Genomic DNA, 20,278 nt, shown 5'->3' with positions numbered 1-20,278 from the left:
TTGCACTTTAGCAACATAGGTTATTGTAAAGTCTATGTGGCCCGAGACATAAAAACACACAGTGATGTGTCCCTGTGTGGTGAATGCAGTCCAGAAACAGCGGTCATGCTGCAAAGCGATCAGGTTAGATGTTAAATAGAATAGAGAATATAAGACGCTCATGCAATTCAAAGCAGGTGGTGCTGGAAAGAGCCCACCTCACTTCAGGGTCAAGAAGAGACTGGGATCAGGGGCCAGATTCAGGAGCAACTGGTCTGTCCTCAGACAGTGACAAGAAGCTCTAGGCGAGCTCCCACTCGGTGGTGTGCTACCCCACAGCAATCCGTTTGCCATGTTGGGGAAGAAAGGTTGTCCTTGCATTCCTAAGAAGTCAGGGCCAGGCAGGATTGTGTTGGCTCAGATGGTTACTTCCTGCTCTCTCCCAACCTCCTGGAATGCCTGTGCTTCCTAAGTTCTGAGATGCTAATGGTTTGTCCAAGCAAAGTGCATACCTTGCCTAAGGAGGTAGAAACAAGAATCTCCGTAAGTAAAGACCAGAGACCATCTCCAGGGACTTGGGGGTCAGCCAGGAGCCAGATAAGATCCTTCAAATCACCACTGCTCTATCGCTGAAGGAAAGGAATGGAAGAAAGTGATAGCCCTTTTACATACAGGGCTCCTAAGTGTAGCTACTGGAGGTTCCCCTGAGGCCTGGCCCACTGAGGTTAGTGCTGACACCAACCTGGCCCAGGAAAAAGTGCTAGTGACTTCATTGGAAGCTTTATACCATTTTCTTCGGTGAGGAAGACATCTGGCCTTCAGTGCATCCCTTCAGATTCCCTTGCTCTTTCATTAATGAGGATATCATTATGGGACATTCACAGACATCATCTAGGAGCATTTTCTGACGGTAATCATGGAGTTGCGACCAGTTGCCAGGAATCTAGGATGGCCTGGGCAATATGAATCCATGGGCCTCCTCTGCAAGGCCTACCTTGGCCAAAGATGTCATCGGGGATCGGAACTGTTCAGCCCAAGAGGCTTGCTTTGTGCATAGGGGCAGAGGAGGTTCGGAAGGATCCGATCTCCTTTCTGGATCAAGGGCCTAGGGCCATGTGGAGGAGCTACAGGGCTGTCAGTCAGACCGTGCCCAGTCCTTCCCGGGGAGCCTGCACTCACACCGTGTGTCATCACATAGCACTTAATTTCTGATATCGAAAAGGAAAGGTTGACCTCCTGCCAGTAAGAACTCTGTGTCTGGCTGGTTTCTGTCGCCATGGGACCATTGCCCTGCTCTCTACCCACCCCTTCCGGGAAAGCCTGAGCTACCTACCCCCTGAGACACTCAGGGACCGTGCGTGTAAAGTTCATTCACCGAGCAGGTTGGGGCACAACGATACTCCAAGACTAAAATACCAGAGCCTGAATCTGAAGACTCGCCAGGAGCAAGAGCCTACCTTGTGAGTCACAAGGGCCTCTCTATCCACAGATGGGAATGGCTTGAAACCTGGCCAGAGCTTGACACTTTGCTGACCATATTGACGTTGGGGTGCATGACGTTGCTCACGGGACTCCCTGGTACAGCTAGTGGGTGTTCCATTTCTCTTCAGGCCACAGGTCTTTTTCACTCCTTGGAACCCACACTTGCCCAGGGAGTTGTGCTAGTAACATCAGCTCCAGCTTCTTTCTGTTTTCACCTGAGATGAAGAACTTTAGCCCTCAGTGTATCTTTTCCATTTTCTTACACGTATCCTCACCGTGTGTTCATTGGGAGACATTCGTGCTGGAGTCGGGCAGCCTTTGTCTCCACTTTGATTGGTGGAGTCTTGCCAAGTTCCCATCGATTTGGAATGGCTTGAGGAACTGATGCTCTTCTGGTGTCTGCCAGATGTATCTTGGGAACAGGAGGTACTGGGGACATGAATGTGTGAAGCACAAGAGGCTTGCTCGTGGGTAGTGGCAGGTGATATTGAGAGACGGTTGGCCTCACTGCTGTGGCAAAAGTTGACAGAGATGTGGCCTTTAGGGCCACGGTCAGAAGGGGAAAAAAAATCACATAGATAGGGCTAGCTAGTCTTCTTTTCTTTCATACTTTACTGATAAATTAGATTCCATACAACACCCAGTGCTCATCCCAACAAGCCCTCCTCAATGCCCATCACCCATTTTCCCTCTCCCCCACCACCCATCCACCCTCCATTTGTTCTCTGTATTTAAGAGTCTCTTATGGTTTGCCTCCATCCCTCTCTGTTTGTAACTATTTTTTCCCCTTCCCTTCCCCTCGGTCTTCTCTTAAGCTTCTCAGGAAGCACATGTGAGTGAAAACATATGATACGTATCCTCCTCTGACTGACTTATGTCGCTCAGCATACAACCTTCCCGTTGCATCCACGTTGCTGCCAATGACATGCTTTCACTCTTTCTCTTTGCACGTAGGGCCGATTAACTCCCAGTGAGCACACGTGAAGGTTGTTTTCAACCCCCCGAACAACTAATTTCTGATGTCAACGAAAACATGTTGTCCTCCTCAAACCGTTGGGCGTTGAAGTCTCTTGTTGGTGCAGTGACTATTACTGTGCTCTTTGCCCCCGCCATAGACTGCCTCAACATCCTGCTTTTGGAGACTTTCAGGGATCCTGCATGCCCAGCCGTTGCGCCAGCAGGTGATCGTCAAAGAAACGACTCAAAAAGAACTAAACAGAATCAGAACCCAGTCCTACACACTTGGGCATCGGCTCGTATGGAGACTCTGCCCTCCAGATCACCACTGCTTTTACCCACGGACAGGAAAAGCTGCAAAGCTGGCAAGTGCCCCACCCCCCCTACACTGTTTGATGTCAGATGTTGGGGGTTTCTTTTGCTGCATTGAAGCTCCCAGGTGTAACTAAAATAGGTTCTATTTCTCTACAACCCACAGGTTTTCCATAGTCATAGGACATGAAGCTTCCCTGGGCAATTGTGCCGGTCACTTCCTTCACAGATTTATTTTAGTATCATCTGGGACAGAGAGTTGGGACCCAACTGTATCCCTTCTGATTCCCTTGATCTCTTCCTAATCCGGTTTTCCAGTGAGGGACTGAGTTTCCTAGCCTGGAACTATGTCTCTCTGATTTTAAGTGTGGAGTCCTGCTACGTTGCCCTAGATCCAAGGGAACATGGACAGTGGGTTCTCCATGGGCTCACCTGTGACACCTCTCTTGGCAAGAGAAGGCAAAAAGTCTTCTGGGATGGGGCAAGTGGTATTGGGAGGGAGCCATCTTCACTTGTGTGCAAGGGGAGTTGGAGATCAGAGGTCAGAGTCAGGAACCATGTAACTGTTACTCAGAGAGTGCCCAGCATTCACAAGCAGCTAACCCATGGCGATTCCCAAGGACACATTGCCCTCCCTTACTGAGACCTGTGTGCTTGTTAGCCGGAGGGCTGTCGGTGACCCTGTTCCACAGGTCGCTGTGAGGTAACCACATGATGAGAAGTCCAGTGTTGGAGCATGAGCATTGTTCTTCCCCAGGTGGTCAGGGCAGACAGTCCATTCAAAGACTCGGGGACCAGAGCCCAATTCCACAGACATGGCTGCCAGCCAGCACAGAGAAGCCAATGCTGAGATAGATCACGAGGGCCTCTGCCCACCGGTTGTGAGTGGAAGGCCAGAGCCAGAAGCCTTCCTGCCCTACGTAGCTCAGGATGCAGTGCGCTTGTGATCGGTGCTTCCTTTCATGCCAACCCCACAGACGTTTCCTTCTTACCCTCAGGACACCTAGCTTGCCTGGAAAATAGTGGTCATGTCCGCAGTCCCATCTTAATTCCATTTTCATCTGAGCTGAACAACTTATGTCCCCAGTGTGTTTCTTCTCACTTGTTATTCTTATTTTGATTATGATTATCATCATAATCATCATTGTTATTTATTGACCAGTTCCTCCCTGTGGAGCTTTGGTGGAAGCAGTCTGGAAGCCTCCCTTCTGATTTTTCATTGTCAACTCCTTTAAAGCAGAGTCCCTGGATGGGGGACAGTTTGGAAAATCAGTGCCTCATGGGCTTCCCTGGCAAACGTACAGTGGCAACAGGAAGCAGGTACCCCAGTGCGTTGCAAAGCATTGAGCACAAGAGGTTTGCCTGTGGACAAAAGGCCGGGTGGAAAGCAGGCTGCCTTCCTTCTAGGGCAAAGGAAATATATCAGCAGGAAGGAGTCAGGAGCAACGCGGCTGCCACCCAGACAGCAATCTCTGGCAGCTTCTCTGACTGAGAAGCTAATTTCACTTAGCATAATATCCTCCAGTTCCATCCACCTAGTTGCAAATGGCAAGATTCCGTTCATTTTGATAAGGCACAGACCTCTCTTCCTGGCGGAAGGTGAGAGGCTGCTCACAGGTCTCTCTCTGAAACCCAGCGATCCACTGAGGAAATCCCAGGCATCTGGAGGGATCCGTGTGTAACATGATGAAGAGTAAAAACGTCAGGAGGACGTCTGATGCCAGGGCAAGCCGTCAGGCGTGCAGACCTCTTCAGGACTCCAGGACATCCTCCCACACTTCACATGGCTTTGTGAAGAAATCCGAAGGAGGGAAGGAGGAAGTGCATTTGACTAACCAAATAGCTCAACCGGTTTTCAGACACATTGAGAAAATACAGAAAATGACACGTTTCCAAAGATTTGTAGCTGCATAAAGTTCTCTCTTCGTGCAAACGGAAATCACTGCTGCAACCTGCCAGCATACATCTCCTCATGGCCTCCAGTGTTTGTTCCTCGTAAATGATGACTTTGCTACAAGTAATAAATTCTATTACTGTGAGTTAAACATGTACTCACACATGCAAACACAACACACAAAAGGGCCACCAGGGTGGCCCACTAGGTCAAGCGTCCAACTTTCGACTCAGGTCATGATCTCGAGGTTTGTGGGTTCGAGCCCTTCGTCCAGCTCTGTGCTGTAAACTGGGAGCCTGGAGCCTGCTTCTGATTCTGTCTCCCTGTCTCTCTGCTCCTCCCCTGCTCACACCCTGTCTCCCTCTCTCAAAAAGGAATAAACACAAATAAATAAATAAATAAATAACCCAAGTAATCCTCTCTGGAGGGACCGTGTTGCAGCTGGGAGACAATCACAGCACAGGGAATGCTGTCTGCATGAAAAGCAGGGAGCTTCTGGGAGCAAAGGGAGAAGCCGGCTGCAATTCTAATGAACAGTAATGCTTACTGCCCAGAGATCAAGACACCGATCCGTCAAGCCACCGACTCCCCACCAACTCCCAGAAATGATACAGCAGCCTCGACAGGCACCCCACGGTTAGACATTACAGAGCAGAGAAACAAAGTGCCCTCTTTCCCTAGAAACAAGCCAGTCTCAAGCACATGCCACTTACATCCACGAACCACTCTGTCACACACAAGAACCACAGGGTCCCCGGCATCCCATCTACACATCCATTTGGTCAAGCACATCACTGAGCCCGGCCCAGGCTCGAAGGGAGGCCTTAGACTCCACCTCTCAAAGGGAGTAGTAGCGAAGCACCTACCTCCCATCGCGACTTTGATGTCATCATAGGCCACCTCTCAGCAAGTCTACGATGTCACTGCTTGTAGGACACATCCTGATGTCACACGAATCAAAATGTGAAAGCAGGGTCAAGACGGGATCGTGATGTAGCACTTGCATGCTGATTTGTGAGAGGAGACATGTCTCCACTGCCAGTGCAGCTCAAAGTTCGAACCCGGGCTACTTTACGTTCCAAAGTGAGGGCCAGGGAGCAGTCGTTCCAGGCTGAGACCATCTATCGCATGGAGGGGATCCCTAAACAACCACTAATGTTTTCTATTCTAGAAACTTCTGCACAAATGCCAAAGGAAGATGTTCAGTAAACCCTCATGAACGCATCACCCATCTTCCACCAGTATCAAACCACATGGTCACTTAATCATTGATGCATACCCTGACCTAACCCAGGGCGTCGAATTCCCAGACGGTGGGTGAGTTCACGTGTAAATGCTGGGACATACGGTGGCACCGTGAGCCCTTTGTGTTGTCCTCCTTGCAATCCACGTGGCTGAGCGATACATATCGCTTTATTACCTAGATGCCACCGGGTAAATCTGAAATGGATTTGCCAGGGCTCACACTGGCCACCAATGAGTTTGTAGGGAAGCAAGGGGAGGAACGGTTAGAATAGTATCACATGGGGTAGGGAGGGGAGTAAAAACCAAGGTGGGGGCAACCACAGTTTCTCTTGAAATAATGAGTGTGGTGGCACTTTGGGCAAAACGTTAAAAACAGGGGCCCCTGGGTGGCTCAGCTAGTTGAGTGTCCAACTTCGGTTCAGGTCATCATCTTATCATTGATGAGTTCAAGCCCTGCGTCAAGCTCTATACTGACAGCCCGGAGCATGGAGCCTGTTTTGGATTCTATGTCTCCCTGTATCTCTGCCCCTCCCCCAGTAGCATTCTGTGTGTGTGTCTCTCTCTCCCTCTCAAAAATAAACAAACATTAAAACATTTGAAAAAGGAAAACAAAAAACCAGGGTCACTCAGCTGCCACTCGGGGGAGTATACAACTCTTGTAGGAGGGTCACGGGTCTGTGCAGACGTTATTTAAAATCTTTAAAAAGTAAATCGAAATTAGGGGCACCTGCGTGGCTCAGTCTGTTTAGCATCTGACTCTTGATTTCAGCTCACATCATGATCTTTTTGTTGGTGAGAGTTGTGTCCCATGTCGGGTTTGTGCTGACAGTGAGGAACCTGCTTGGGATTGTCTCTCCCTCTCCTCTGCCCCTCCTCCTCTCTCTCTCTCTCTCTCTCTCTCTCTCTCTCTCCCTCTCAAAATGAATACAATTTTTACAAAATTTAAAAGGTAACGTAAATGGAAAAGAAAATAAGGTGTTGGAGACGAAGACACCCTCAACCCTCTATTTGTGCAATGTGACAATCCCTCAGTCACTGCTTTAGTTACAAGTTAAATATTTTGTTAATTTTATATTTTTTACGTTCATTTTGAGAGCAAGCACTTGCGTGAACGGGAGAGGGGAGAGAGAGAATGCCAAGCAGGGTCCGTGCTGTCAGCGTAGAGACCGATGCCATGCTCAAACCCCACAAACCGTGAGACTATGACCTGAGAAGAGATCGAGAGGCAGACGCTCAACCAACTGAGCCACACCGGCACCCCTAGTTAAGAATTTGTAAAGCAATTTCCACTATTTTATTCTCATTATAAGTTTAAAAATAGCTTTTACTTAATTTTCTTAGAGCATCGTGGCCTGAAAACCAGAGCCATGGCACTGAGGCCTGGAGTGTAAGCTGTGGGCCGCCCCCCAGCGCCAGGGGAGAAAGGTTCTGTTGGCCTCCTCTGAGGATGGCTGGCCGGATGCACCGAAGACACTCCAAGCCAGTGGGACGGTGGCCGCCGCTTGCGCAGGAGAGGCCGACGTACCCTCTAACTGCTGGATGTGTCCCGGTACGTGTCCCCGAAACCCTATGGGCGGCCCCCATGCCCATGGCTCACAGCGGACGGAGGCCTTGGAGGCGGCACAGTGGGACACAGGCCAACCTGCACCTGGCCCTCACCACAGCCCAGCCTGGCTGGCATCCTGGCGTCCAGGCCTGATGCTGCTTCCTCTCGCGTGTGGGCAGGATGGTTTCCTCTTGCATCGCTGTCTCCCCACACGTCCTTGTACCTGTCCAGAGTGCTTTCTGTCTCAGTAGCCCCTGAAAGTGTCTTCTACCAACGCAGAGCCCCCCCACCCACCGGGCACACACACACATTCGTGGCCAGGAGAGGCTCGGCACACTCGAGTGAGAAGATCAACTGGAAGTAATCCCGATGCGTGCCAGAGGTCCTCTTGACCATTGTCCGCTGTCTTCTGCTGTCTTCCTGGACAGTCCAGGGCCCTTCCTGTGACTCGAGAGTCCTCTTCCCTTGGGAGGGTGGGGCTCGCCCTCCCCACCCTGATGGCTCTGGGACAGGACCAGGCAAGGCAGGCCTTCTCCAGAAACAGGTGGACTGAGGAGGTGGGGTGAGCAGTGGGCCCCCTGCAGGCACATCTATGTCCAAATCTCTGGAACCTGTGCATGAGACTTTATTTGGGAAAGGGGTCTTTGTAGGTGCAGCTAAGCGGAGGACCTTGACACCACCCTGCGGTCCTCAGGAGGGAAGGTGCAAGGACGGATGTTCTTACGAGAGGCGGCAGGTAAGATACACTGAGGGAGGACAGGACAGTGGGCAGCAAGCAGCGAGGCTGGCAGGCCGCAGCCTCCCCGCCCCCCACCAGTTTCTGCCCAAGCAATGGTGGCTGAAGACACAGCGCTGGCCTCGAGGCAGGACTGGAAGAGGTGCAACAGGAAGACAAGGACAAGAAACAGCACAATCCGGGCCACTTGTTCCCACTGAGGAGTCAAGCGACAGGAAGGTAAGAGAGAGCAGAGCTCGGAGATCTTGAGAAACACCATCAAGCGAAGCCGTATCGGCAAGAAGGAGGAAACAACCCCACTTGCGCGTGTGCCTGCTGCCCCTCTGCAGAGGACATGGGGACAGATCACTCCCCGGACCACGGAGCACCCTTCTGGGGGGCTGAGGGCTCAGCTAGCAATAGGCGAGGAAGAACACGTGAAGCCACAATCACCTTCAGATCACACGATGTGACACTGGAGACAGGACCTGAAGGGCAGCAGTGATGAGGGTTTAGTGACCTCCAGTAGGAGTTTCTAGCAGCGGGGGAGTCAAGGGTCTTCGGTGGGACCTGGTGGGACTGTGGAAAGGCCTGCAAGCCCCGGACGTTCAGTGTGGAGTGAGTACAACCAAGTATGGCTAAGGAGTGTTCTCAGAGAGGCGAAAGCTCTCGACATCTGCTCGGCGCTTGGTCTGTTTCTCAACTGACATTTGTTTTTTAGGCACGAGTGGAACCACCAAATCAAGTTTTAATAAAACATCTGCAACTTAATGTACCTGGGGTGAACTGATCTGTTTCCAGAAACTTTCAGATGCCTAAGGCTTGCCCAGCTTTGGTGGGGAAGAGCAGATTGTTACATGTAAAAAGCAAGGAAGCACTCCGTTGTTCCAAAGCTCACACTTAACACGAAGGACTAGGAAGTGCAGAAAAAAAATAAAAATAAAAAATCAGCCAGCACAGATTCTGAGCAGGAAGACAACAACCTAACTACGCCCTAACGGAAGAAAGACGGGAAGGATTACTCCACAAAAAGGGAACGCAGCATTCAGAGGAGTAGCCGATCAGTCCTGGCAGGAGAGACAGTCCAGGAAGATGAAACCCAGTGATCGTCAGCTGTGCCCACCACACACGGACCACGGGTCAAGGTGTCCATCCGCCAACCCGATGGCCACGTGCTCTCCGTGGCGGGGAGGGAAGGAACCGTCCCAGAGTCGCCCGAGCGACAGGGATCTTGTGCCAGAGCCTCATGAGTTGGCCTGGTGGTGGCTGCCAGCCCCCGGTGCGGGCAGACCCTCCCGCCTGCCACACTGGCTGGTGTAAGACTCAGCACTGGGTCTGAGCTTCGGGAGAAGCAGCCTAGTGGGTTCCAGGGGCTGAGACGATGGGGAAGGATGCGGCCCTGGGCACTTCTTGGGACCTTGAGAGGACAGCAGCAGGACAGGAAAGCCCACACAGAGGATGGAAGAGGAGTGGAGACTGGGTGGAAAGCACGCGCCTGTACACACATGCGCACACGCACACACTCCAGTCTCCTGGGGTCCTGGAGGAAGAGCAGCCTCAGCTGGCCCTGACCGTGGAAGAGTCGCCCTGCCCCGTTGGCCTATTGCCTGGGCCCCCGGCTGCACTGATTCCGGGGCCGCTACCCTAGGGTCTGGGCACTTGGCCCTCCTGTGGAGGACACCCCTGTCCTGAACTTCCACTCCCAGCTGTGGTATTCTATCAGCTGGTTTCCACACTACTACTTCCACGTGGCAGAAGTGCCTTCATGGCCCCGAGCACCAGAGAAAACCACGGCAGCCACTTCTCAAGTCAATGGCAGCTTGTTCTCACTAGTCTTTATTGGCAGTGGGAAACGCTCCACTACTGCCTTGAAAGCCAGCAATAAATAATACCGTGAGAAAAATAGTTCAAAGTAGACGGTACCTACTCTGGCATACAATCAGGAAGTTCACAAAAGATTAATAGAAAAACACAGGGAAACTGTCAAACGTCCAATGAAAAGCAGAAACGACATGTAAAGAGACATGTCGTTTCTATCTCTGTACCAGCTGCATAAGAAATAAGGCACCATGATCTGAGCACATTCCTGGGTGGCTTTTTTATATGCCACCTCAAAATTATAAGTTACGTTGGCTACTCGTATAACCTGAAATGGCTGTCTCCTCAAAATCTACACATGGAGATGGGGCGCCTGGGTGGCTCAGTCACTTAAGCGTTCGACTTCAGCTCAGCTCACGATCTCACAGTTTGTGAGTTCGAGCCCCACGTCGGGCCCCGTGCTGACAGACAGCTCGGAGCCTGGAGCCTGCTTCGGATTCTGTGTCTTCTCCTGTCTCTGCAGCATCCATGCTCATGCTCTGTCTCTCTCTCTGTCTTTCAATAATAAAGAAACATAAAAAAATTAAATAAAATCTACAAATGGAGAATGAGGTCCACTCCGTAAACTTGTTTACAAACAAATCTAAACAGCTGATTTCCGTAAGAACAATAAGGCCTTTATTAGAGTTGCACTACATTGTTTCCAGGATCTTGCATCTTGCTCTGTGCTGAGCACCCAGCGCCCTGGCCCGAGGTGGGAGACCAGTGCACCCTGATTGGTCCTCTGAGAGTTCTGCTGCCAGGGGTCTAAGGTTCGGGTTGGGGGGGGGGGGAGAAGGGGGTGGGCAGGGTTTCGGGGAAGAGGTGGCCAGGTTGCCCCACCCAGGCTTTCTGGGGCCTCAGCTCCCAGGTTGTGCGGGTCACTGCAGGCAAACTGCCCAGGCCCCCGGGGACCAGGCTCAGAAACAGCATACCGGCCCTGGGAGATTGTCACAGTGTTTCAATCAGCTTTCCACTCCAAGTTTCTTTAGCTGATAGTTAACACCAGATATTTTTAATCTGTTCACACTGCAGAAGAAAGCATTGCTTGCTAGAAAAAGTGTAGTTAAGGTGAGTCATTAAAATACAATGACAATTGCTGCAAATTAAGTCTGATTATATCAAAACCATGGTTGTAGAGCTAAGGGACATTCGTAAAGGATAATGCAGGCTGTGTCACGGTGATTTGACAAACGTGGTAAAATCCTTTTCTCTGTCAGGGCTTCTTAACAAACAATTAAACAATGATAATTACAATACATGCACAGGTTATAAAAGCCCTGTATTTGTCGTAGGATTTATACATACAACCATGATAGTACATACACTTGAAAGACTAAACTGCGATATAAGAACATCAATTGATTCCAAAGGATATTTATAGCCCGGATATACATGAAAGTAAGGAACTATCTATAGGGAGTGACAAATTTACAGAAATGTACGAAACATTACATGCTAAATGAGTTTCTCGATCCTATTCACGAATTTTTCAGTAATTAAATACTGTAAGAAAATATCTCAGGGTCCATATAACAAGGATTAACAGATGAAAGATCTGGTTGAAGTTTCAAATGTAGTCACTGCTGGGCTCTGCGTGCTGCAAGACCATCGGTAGAAGCAGTGTGGGTAAACTGCAAGATAAAGGAAAGAATCAGTCTTAAGACATCAGCCCGAAAAGCACCTTCCAGGGCCCCAGGTGGGGCCTAGCGCGTGCCCCCCGTCCCCAAAGACCTTCCTGGCTGAAGAGATTTGAGAATCTAGAGAAAATATGAAGCATTTTGCATGACCAATGAGAATCATTCGATTGAGTTCATACTGGCTTAAGACTGAAAGTTACCAAATTAAAAAAAAAAACAAGATGAAGGAATCAATCAACTATTCTTTTTTTTTTTTTTCAGGATTTTAAGTAATCTCCATTCTAAAATGGGGCTCAAACTCACTACCCTAAGTTCAAGTGTCATAGGCTCCACCTGGCCTCCAGCCAGGAGCTCCCAACAATCAAACACTGTGGCTGAGACAGGAAAACAGAATGAGAGCAGCACAAAGCCCACCCCCCGAGGCCCTCAGAGCAGGGAGAAGAGGGCTGGGCTCTGGGGCCCACACCCGAAATCTCCAAGTTCAAACTCAGCCCCTCAGAGGGCAATGTGCTTCCGCTTTTAAAAGCTAATCTCTCAACTGAGAGGCCACCAGCGTCACTCACGTGAGGACTAGAATCCTCTTGGGCCTGGTTCATTCAAGAAGGTGTGCGTAAAACAAGCCAGCCAGGGCTTGCTGACCTAGGAGCTCCAGCAGACCAGGCAAAGGCCAGTGCCACTTGCTCCCGAACGACCAGGAAGGTCAGCTCAGACCTGGAAAATCTCCTACTGCTCCGACAGCAAGCCTGCCTCCCTACCACAAAAGACATTAGCAGACACTGAAGCCAAACTTCTTTTTTTACGAAAAGAGTGGAAATACAGTTTTCTCCGGAAAAACTGAGAACACACCAACCTCTTTAAGTGTAAGCACACAAACACCAGAATCCTCTTAGCAGGTGTAGAGAAGCTCGTGTGTGTGTGTGTGTGTGCGCGCGCGCGCGCGCGTATGTGTATGTGTGTGTGAGTCTGTCTATGTGTGTCTGCGTGTCTGTGTATTTCTGAAAGTCCCTAAGTGAGCCTGCTGCGGCTGTCCTGGCTCACACGGACATTGCGCAGACAGGACACAGGGTGTCCGACTGTGGCCTGCATGGACGGTGCCCTCTACTCACCAACAGGAGGCGTCGGCAGGATTAAGACATGACTGGCTGAATCCAGCCTCTGTGGTGCAGATACTATGCCTGCTCCAAGCAACACAAGGGGCAGCGTGCAAATGCAGCATGCGGTTAGTCTTAAAATAGCACATGAGGGCACAAATACAGCCACACACATTCTAAACCACAGCAGCAACCACTGAGGGCTCCCGGGGCACTTCTGAGTGGGGTTCTCTCCACCCGCAAGCAGCCGGGGGAGTCCCCGGGAGTTCACTCTCAAATAGCAATGGGGCAGTAGAGGCCATGAAAACACTTTCGCCGTGTCCATCTGCCATCTTGGGAAAGAGGGGCCAGGGCTGCCCATCACATACGTAGCTCTGCGAGTGTCGCTCTGAGGCTGGTCCAATGCTCTGAGGACACCCACGATGCCTAGTTGTAGTAGTTGAGAGAATACGCTAATATTCCATCAGATAGAAAAGTTAAAAAAATCTCTTTCACTGTGAAACTTTGATAAGCAGAAGTGAGGAGTAACCTTAGATCATTTGAGCCTGAGCATGCCACAGCATCTGAACGCCTTGTTACATATGAAGTCGGCCATTCTCCATCAGTGTTCACATTCCAACCCAAGAGCCTCCCATACCTCCGCCAAGAGGCTGGGGCAGAGCAGCACGTCACATACAGACCAGCAGCGTCTTCTCTGGCTGCATAGAGGACAGAGAGGAAGTGACCCAGAAGCCTGCAGGGAGAGTCTCTGCTGACCCAGCAGGTAAGTCAAGAGTGTCTTGATCCACATTGCTATCTCTAAGAAGGTGCCCTCCTGAAGCTTCTATCATCATCCTGGGAAATTACAGGACCCATTGTGAAATAAAAACCAAAAATATATAGTAAGGTCACCAGCCCTTTAAAATGACCTCACTCTGCAAGTTTGTTTACAGCTGTTTACCCCCATTCCTGACAGCCATTGGGGGCCCCCTGCCCAGACGGCTGCCCCAGGCGGTAAAGGGAGGCAGGGCCATATTTGTGCCAGGACCCTGACCGGGCACAAGTCAGGACAGTCCTGGGCTGACTGGACCTGCCGCACTGTCTTTGTGAAATCACCTTCTTGCTATACAAGATACTACCTTTTTGTTTTCAAAACAGTCTTTAAGCTGCGGACAGTGCCACACGCTAGGACAGTCCCACCGCACCCTTTCACGTGTCCTATTCTCGTCACACTCGAGTGTTCTTATGGCAATGAAGACAGTCTTAAGTAGTGGTGTGGGAGTAAATCAGTCCTGGTGTTGTATAAGGAGAAATCAACACTTCGTGTCTTGTTCAATAAACGACTGTAACCTTCCCCCAGAGCACAGGGCCCTGGACTGCAGAGAGACCTCCAGGCGCCCCCAAACGCAACTTACAGGCTCTACTGCCAGGCTGCCGTCAACGTGTTATGATGTGAAAAATATTTCTCAAGACTATCAAAAGTCAAATACCAAAAGGAAAGAAACCAAACTCCTCACCTCTGTTAAAATATTGGTTTCTCAATAGCCCATTGGTTTGGGTGTTTTCTACGTTTTTGCAGGTACATTTATTTATTTTTGAAAGAGACACAAACAGTATGAGTTGTGGAAGGGCAGAGAGCTAGGGAGAGAGAGAATCCCAAGCAGAATCCCCATTGTCACCGCTGAGCCCAATGGGAGGCCCAAACTCACGAAGTGTGAGATCATGACCTGAGCCGAAAGCAAGACTCAGATGCTTAAATGATTGAGCTACCAGGCACCCCTGTTTGTTAGATTTTCAGAGAGAGAGGGAGAGAGAGAGAGAGAGAGAGAGAGAGAGAGAGAACGATTGTGTGTGAGTGAGATAGGGGCAGATAGAAAGGGTGACAGGGGACCCAAAGCAGGCTCCACGCAGACAGCAGCCAGCCCCATGCTGGCCTCAGACTCACAAGCAGTGTGATCATGACCTGAGCCAAAGTCAGACACTTAACCAACTGAGCCACACAGGCGCCCCAAAGCTCATTTGTTAATAAATTAAGAGCTAAGCTTAACTTGTAAGGTAAAATTATCTCCGCATTTGGAAGAGTAGTCTGGTACGTGATCCCTACAAACATAATAATCTACGTTCCTTTTGTTTTTTTTGTTTTTTTTTTTTTTTTGATTTTACTTTTAGGAAATCTCTACCCCCAGCACAGGGCTCAAAGTCACAACCCAGAGATTATGAGTCACGCTGTCCTCTGACTCAGCCAGCCAGGCATCCCCAAATATAATACTTAACAGTTAACGCAAATTTAGATATCATTAGGCTGAAAACTTATTTCACCAACCCTTTGGTCAGTCGCCATGACCAAAAGGTGGTTCGACTCCCATTCCAAGATAGCACGAGCCTGAAATCACGAGCCGACACCCCAAAAGTTAATGTCAATCTAAAGGATGACAACATATTGCAATTGCGTCGAAACCAAGACTTCAAACTCAAAACAATACCCATTGAATCCTAATAGTGTATTTTCAATCAGAGATGTTAATGTGGAGTCCATTAATGGGCTTGATTTACTTATCTTTGAGAGGCAGAGAGACAGCATGAGCAGGGGAGGGGCAGAGAGAGATGGAGAGAGAGAATCCCAAGCCGACTCCAAGTTGTCGGCACGGAGCCCGACTTGGGGCTCGACGCCACCAACTATGAGATCATGACCTGAGCCCAAAGCAAGGGTCGAGCGCCGAATCATCTGAGCCCCCCAGGAAGCCCACAGGAATGGGCCTTTGGGGAGAGGGGTCCATGCTCTCCGGGAAATTAGACAAGGGTGCCGTGGAGGGGGGTTTGCAGAGGGGACACTGAGGGCATTCCCAAAGGTGTACAGTGTTCTGTAGAAGGATCGAAAGAGTCCTGATTCTCCACTGAGCCCATGAGTCGAACAGAATTCCACAGGGAAATCAGAAACAGAAGCCATGAAACTTCCACGTGGCACACGAAGTAAGAGTGTTTCTCTCTCCACATAAGAGCTAAATGCACGCCAGTCTCACGAGCCTGTGAGGGGAAGGGACAGGCAGAGCTCAGGCAGGAGGAGGCAGCACCGAGGACTCCGTGCCGCGCAAAACAGACCGGGTTTGGCGAGAGAGGACTAGCTGTGCGGTGAAGCTACGCGCTGCCTTGCTCTAATACAGGCTGCGGGGTCTCCAGCAGGAGAGCAGTGGGCGGGTGCAGACGGCCCGGTGTCACCTGTGTGTGCTGGGTCGGGATCTGCACCAGAAGCGCCAGGGCGGTGACATCGAAGGTCCCATCTAAGGCCATCAACGTGCCGTGAACTCCACCGTCTACGCGATTGTTGGCATCCTCCTTAAGGCCGATCGATAGGACCCAGCGAATCCCCGGGTCCTTCCTCCAAACCAGCACCTCTGCCGACAGTAAACACCCATGGCCACGGTGGCTGCCGAAAGCTCTCTCCATCACATCCACACCCTGTAATGCAGGACAAGGATCTCCGCTGTGTGCCCCAAGCCTATGCTTCAGCTGCACACTCCGGGTGTTCTGGAAAACCTTCCTCCCGTCAGACAACACTGTTGGCCCCGAGCCTGGGCACCTTGTCACTTCAACACAAACGTCTCAGTTCTAATCGCAGAGCCCGCTTTGTGGACTCGGTTGAAAATCAGAGAAACCTGAAAAGACTCCCCAGCATATTAAGAGACTGTGACGGGACACCTCACTTTCATGCAAAGTAATAACTATTGCATTTGCTTTAGGACACATCGAAAAATCACCAGATGATTCACTAGTTACTTCTGGTGAAAGACGGCTTCTGTCAACTGTGAAGAGATTTAAAATGAAGTACACAGTACAGGAAACACATATACCCAGTTCATTTCCAAGGTCTTTCACTAGGTAAAATAACAGTTGTTCAAACACATGGACACGCTTAAAACACTTACAGATCGTTATCACATTTCTCTGTAATAACTCTGTAATAACTCTGAGACTCATTCTCCTGAGGCGGACATTGTCACCACTAGGCACCTTTCGTGGAGCCTTATGGGGCTCTACCTCACCGCCACCTCCCTGAGAACTTCACTCCTCATAGCCCACTGTACCCAGAAGCCTTACCAGAAACAGTCGGTTAACACATATTTTATAAGTGACGTGTATATGCTGTATTCCTTCATAAAACAAGGTAAATGTGATTAAGAAAACCATAAAGAGGAGAAAATACATTTACAATACTCTACTGGATGGAAACACATAACTTGCATACGAGTGGACCTGATCTTCAAACCCTGGCTGTTCAAGGGTCAACCGTATGTTTCTGGGACTGGCCGTGCATGTCCACAGAGACCACAGTATGATCCACTCTCAGACACTGCGTGATACCTATGGTAACACAGAACCCAAGTCAGCGATTTGAACATCTCAGCCCCGGAGAAAGTCACCTACACACACTCTGTGAAACTGAATCAAATGCTGGGGCAAACAACTCAATAAACGCTGTCCTCATACGACCAAGTACTTAAACCATACCTCCCGAAGATGACAAAATAAACGTAGGAAACACAGGGGAATGTTTTGGCCAATTTTGTGACCTCTGGACTTACAAGACATACACATTTCTGGGAGCAGTGGGTGTGACAGCCAGAGGGCACTACCACGAATCTTAACGTTTTCATTACAGAAAGTATAAGCATGTGGAAGAAAACACACTGGCAACATCTAAGGGACCGAATTTTCCCAGCATGGTTCCAGGAGCAAAAGGCCCTGGAGGCCTTTTTATGTCCGTGGAGGACATAATACTGCTTTGCAGCTATAGAGTCTATTGACCAAACGAACAGCTACTGCTTGAAAAACAGGTACAGCTGAAAAGTGCTCAGCAAGGTGACAAGAAACACAATGCTTATTTTTTAAAGTTTTTGGTGTTTTTCAGCTTGTGCGCCCAATTTGCGGAGTCCCAGGGCACCTTGGGAAGGGTTTTCAATTCCGTGGCTCCAATTCAGCGGCTGTGGGGAAGCAGAGTGATGAAATGGGAGGTGGGGGGTGTCCACAGCCACGTGAGGTCTCCCGACACGGGGAGGGGTCCGCAGGCAGAGAGACCACGGATCTAGAGGAATGAGGCCAGTAAGACCACCCACACGCTGGAAACACGCAGGGGACACCAACCTGGTCATGCAGGCTCGTCGCTAGCGTGGCTGGGGTGGACCTTTTGTCTTCTGGTGAGCAACCAGCGGATGGATTTTGTGATGCCCTTCTTCTTGGGGGCGTGGTTCAGTGAGTCCTGGCTATTGCTAGTTTTGCTGAGGCTGCTCAAGGGGCCATCCCGAGAGCCCGGGGATCTGGGGGACGCACAGGAGAGCATCTTCCACGCGTGCTCGTCACACGACACACCGCCCCACGTGATTAGAAGCACAATCCCCCAGCTTCTAGGGAGGGCTGCGCCCTGGGAGCTGACACTCTCTCCCTCCCAAGTATTATCTGGAGTCCAAGCCCCTTGGGTTGAGAACGCTCGGCACCCCTCCCTGGCTGTGACCCGGGAGCACGGAGGACATGCACACCTGAGCCACCCCAGGGCGTGGTGCGAGTAACAGAGGGGCTGCTGGAGCTGCGTGGTGGGGGTGGGGGGAAGAGAGCATGGCTCCTGACAGCCCCACAGGGCACAGTGCGGCCCAGGGGAGGAGCCCTAGGGAGCATGTCACCCAGGATCCACCGGGAGGAAAAGGGAGGTCTCAGGACGGCTGGTGCGTAGGATCTGAGCAAACGAGGCTGCCCTACAGCCACCAGCATCACAAGACTCCGGTCTTTCCCACCTGCCTTTTGCTCTGCTGGCCACACCCAGGGCACCCAGGCAGGTATCCCAAGAACGCCGTGCACGTAAGCTCGGTTCATTGGCCTCTCTTTGGAATCGCTGTTCCGACCCTTTCTCCCCCATGTAGAGATCAAAGGTTTCTCAGAGCTGAAAACCAGCGCACAGGCATGTCTCCTACGATGCCTGTGCCCCTTACTTTGTGGCGTCCCTGATGTCCTCGTGGCTGGCCTTGTGCGGTGCCCCTTGCTGCAGCCTGTCCAAGCTCAGGGACCTCTGGGAAGAAGGAGCTGACGGTCCACATCGTGTCCTTGCCACACGATCTTGTGACTCTCCCTCCAAAGGCAGCAACTGTGGGGTGGAGAGGAGAGTGACATGAGTTCACCGTGCGCCCAGACAGAGGAGCACACAGCCCTGAAATCACAGCCAGCAACTCATTTGAAAAGCTATGAGCTGTGCTTTGTGCAGGGTCCAAAACGACTTCCTAGGATCGGCCTAACGCCAGGCGAAAGGGTGGATTCGCGTCCGGGCAGTGGGCCCACTGAGACCCCCAGCCCATCGGCACCGAGGGGTGTACCCTCCCCAGGACCTCGCACCACCAGGAGCCCGGCCACAGAAGGTAGAGGCGGAGACCCAAACCATGTCACCATACACCACGGCCAGCTGAGAAGGAAGGTGTTTGTTTCCTGACGCCGTTCAGGGCAAACCCTGGTGAGCACGGAGCCCTCCCGTGCACGATTGTCCAAAGCTCTTTGTTTGGGGGAAGTGGAGCGAGCTTGTGGCCTAACCCACTGTCACTTCTGGTAGCGATGCAAGGCTGGAACCTACGGGGACGTGTGTAAAGTGACAAGGCACCCAACCCCCTGACCCCACACTCGGGTCTGACTTCTGCTTCTCGGGGCCGTTTCGGGTGATGTTACAAACTGACGGACTCATCTGCAGCTTACAGACAGTCTGCTCGACACGGTGGAGACACAGTGTCCCGTGGCTGCCGTCACGACAAATGAACCCCTTCAGACTCCATTTTTCCTTCTGTGACAGGCGGTGGGTCTGCGGCTATGTGGCTGTGGGCCCTGGAAAGGACCGTGGGGCCACGGACCCGCCAGCGTTATGACCCTTGACAGGTCCTGGGGGTGAGGCAGGGCCGGATCTCACGAGACACACGTGTAGGACTGGCGAGACAGGCACAGCCAACTGGGTTTGTACCAGGACCTCCGAAGCTGCACGGGGCTCGGGACACCCATGGCGGTCAGCACCAAGCGGAGCTGAGCTCAGGGAAGACACAAGCTTCACCAACAGCTCCAAAACACCTGCCTCCTCTCCTGATTTCCTGACAATCGGCAGACAACAAAAGGCTACCTTAACAGGCTACAAATTATCCACATAAAAGCAAACAGGGTCAGACTCCCTCAACACAAGTAGATTTCATACCCAGGTGGAAGCAAGGATATGGAGAAAACAAACCCAAAGGGGAACAGGACAGGGAGCCACGCTAGCGACCAGGCTATGAGGTGAGCAGAGACGGAGGGCTCCGGGAGCACACCCTCCCCTGGGTCACAGCGCAGTCCACACACAGGCCCCCGCCCAGCACTGGGTCCTGCCAGACTTGTGCCTATGGGCCATTTCAGTCTCAACCAAAACGGGAGGCTCCCGCCAGGCTGGGAAGTGCAACGCCCGTGCTGGCCCTGTCTGCACGGACCTGACACCCACTGCCCGTACGCCTAGACTTCATCCCCCAAAACCTCCAAAGAGCCCTCCAAGTAGCCATCAGTGAGCTGCGGGAGCAGGCCGTCCTGCCTGGG

At 51.2% G+C, this 20,278-nt stretch overlaps 1 protein-coding gene and 1 long non-coding RNA gene across 5 annotated transcripts in view; both read right to left on the bottom strand.

Annotated features, from left to right (window-relative positions):
* LOC147575923 (liprin-alpha-1-like) overlaps nucleotides 1–20,278 on the bottom strand; it is a 547,540-nt gene that overhangs the window by 452,132 nt on the left and 75,130 nt on the right. The gene's annotated exons all lie outside the window — the stretch shown is intronic.
* On the bottom strand, nucleotides 11,251–18,851 carry LOC147575924 (uncharacterized). The gene is made up of 3 exons (XR_015241605.1): nucleotides 18,676–18,851; nucleotides 17,837–18,009; nucleotides 11,251–11,621 (listed from the first exon to the last, which is right to left on the bottom strand). It is a non-coding gene; the product is annotated as an uncharacterized LOC147575924 (long non-coding RNA).

The sequence above is a fragment of the Puma concolor genome, chromosome D2 (genome assembly GCF_028749965.1).
Source record: "Puma concolor isolate L17-30 chromosome D2, mPumCon1.1.hap2, whole genome shotgun sequence".
Lineage (NCBI taxonomy): Eukaryota > Metazoa > Chordata > Mammalia > Carnivora > Felidae > Puma > Puma concolor.
This window is presented reverse-complemented; position numbering and strand designations above follow the sequence as displayed.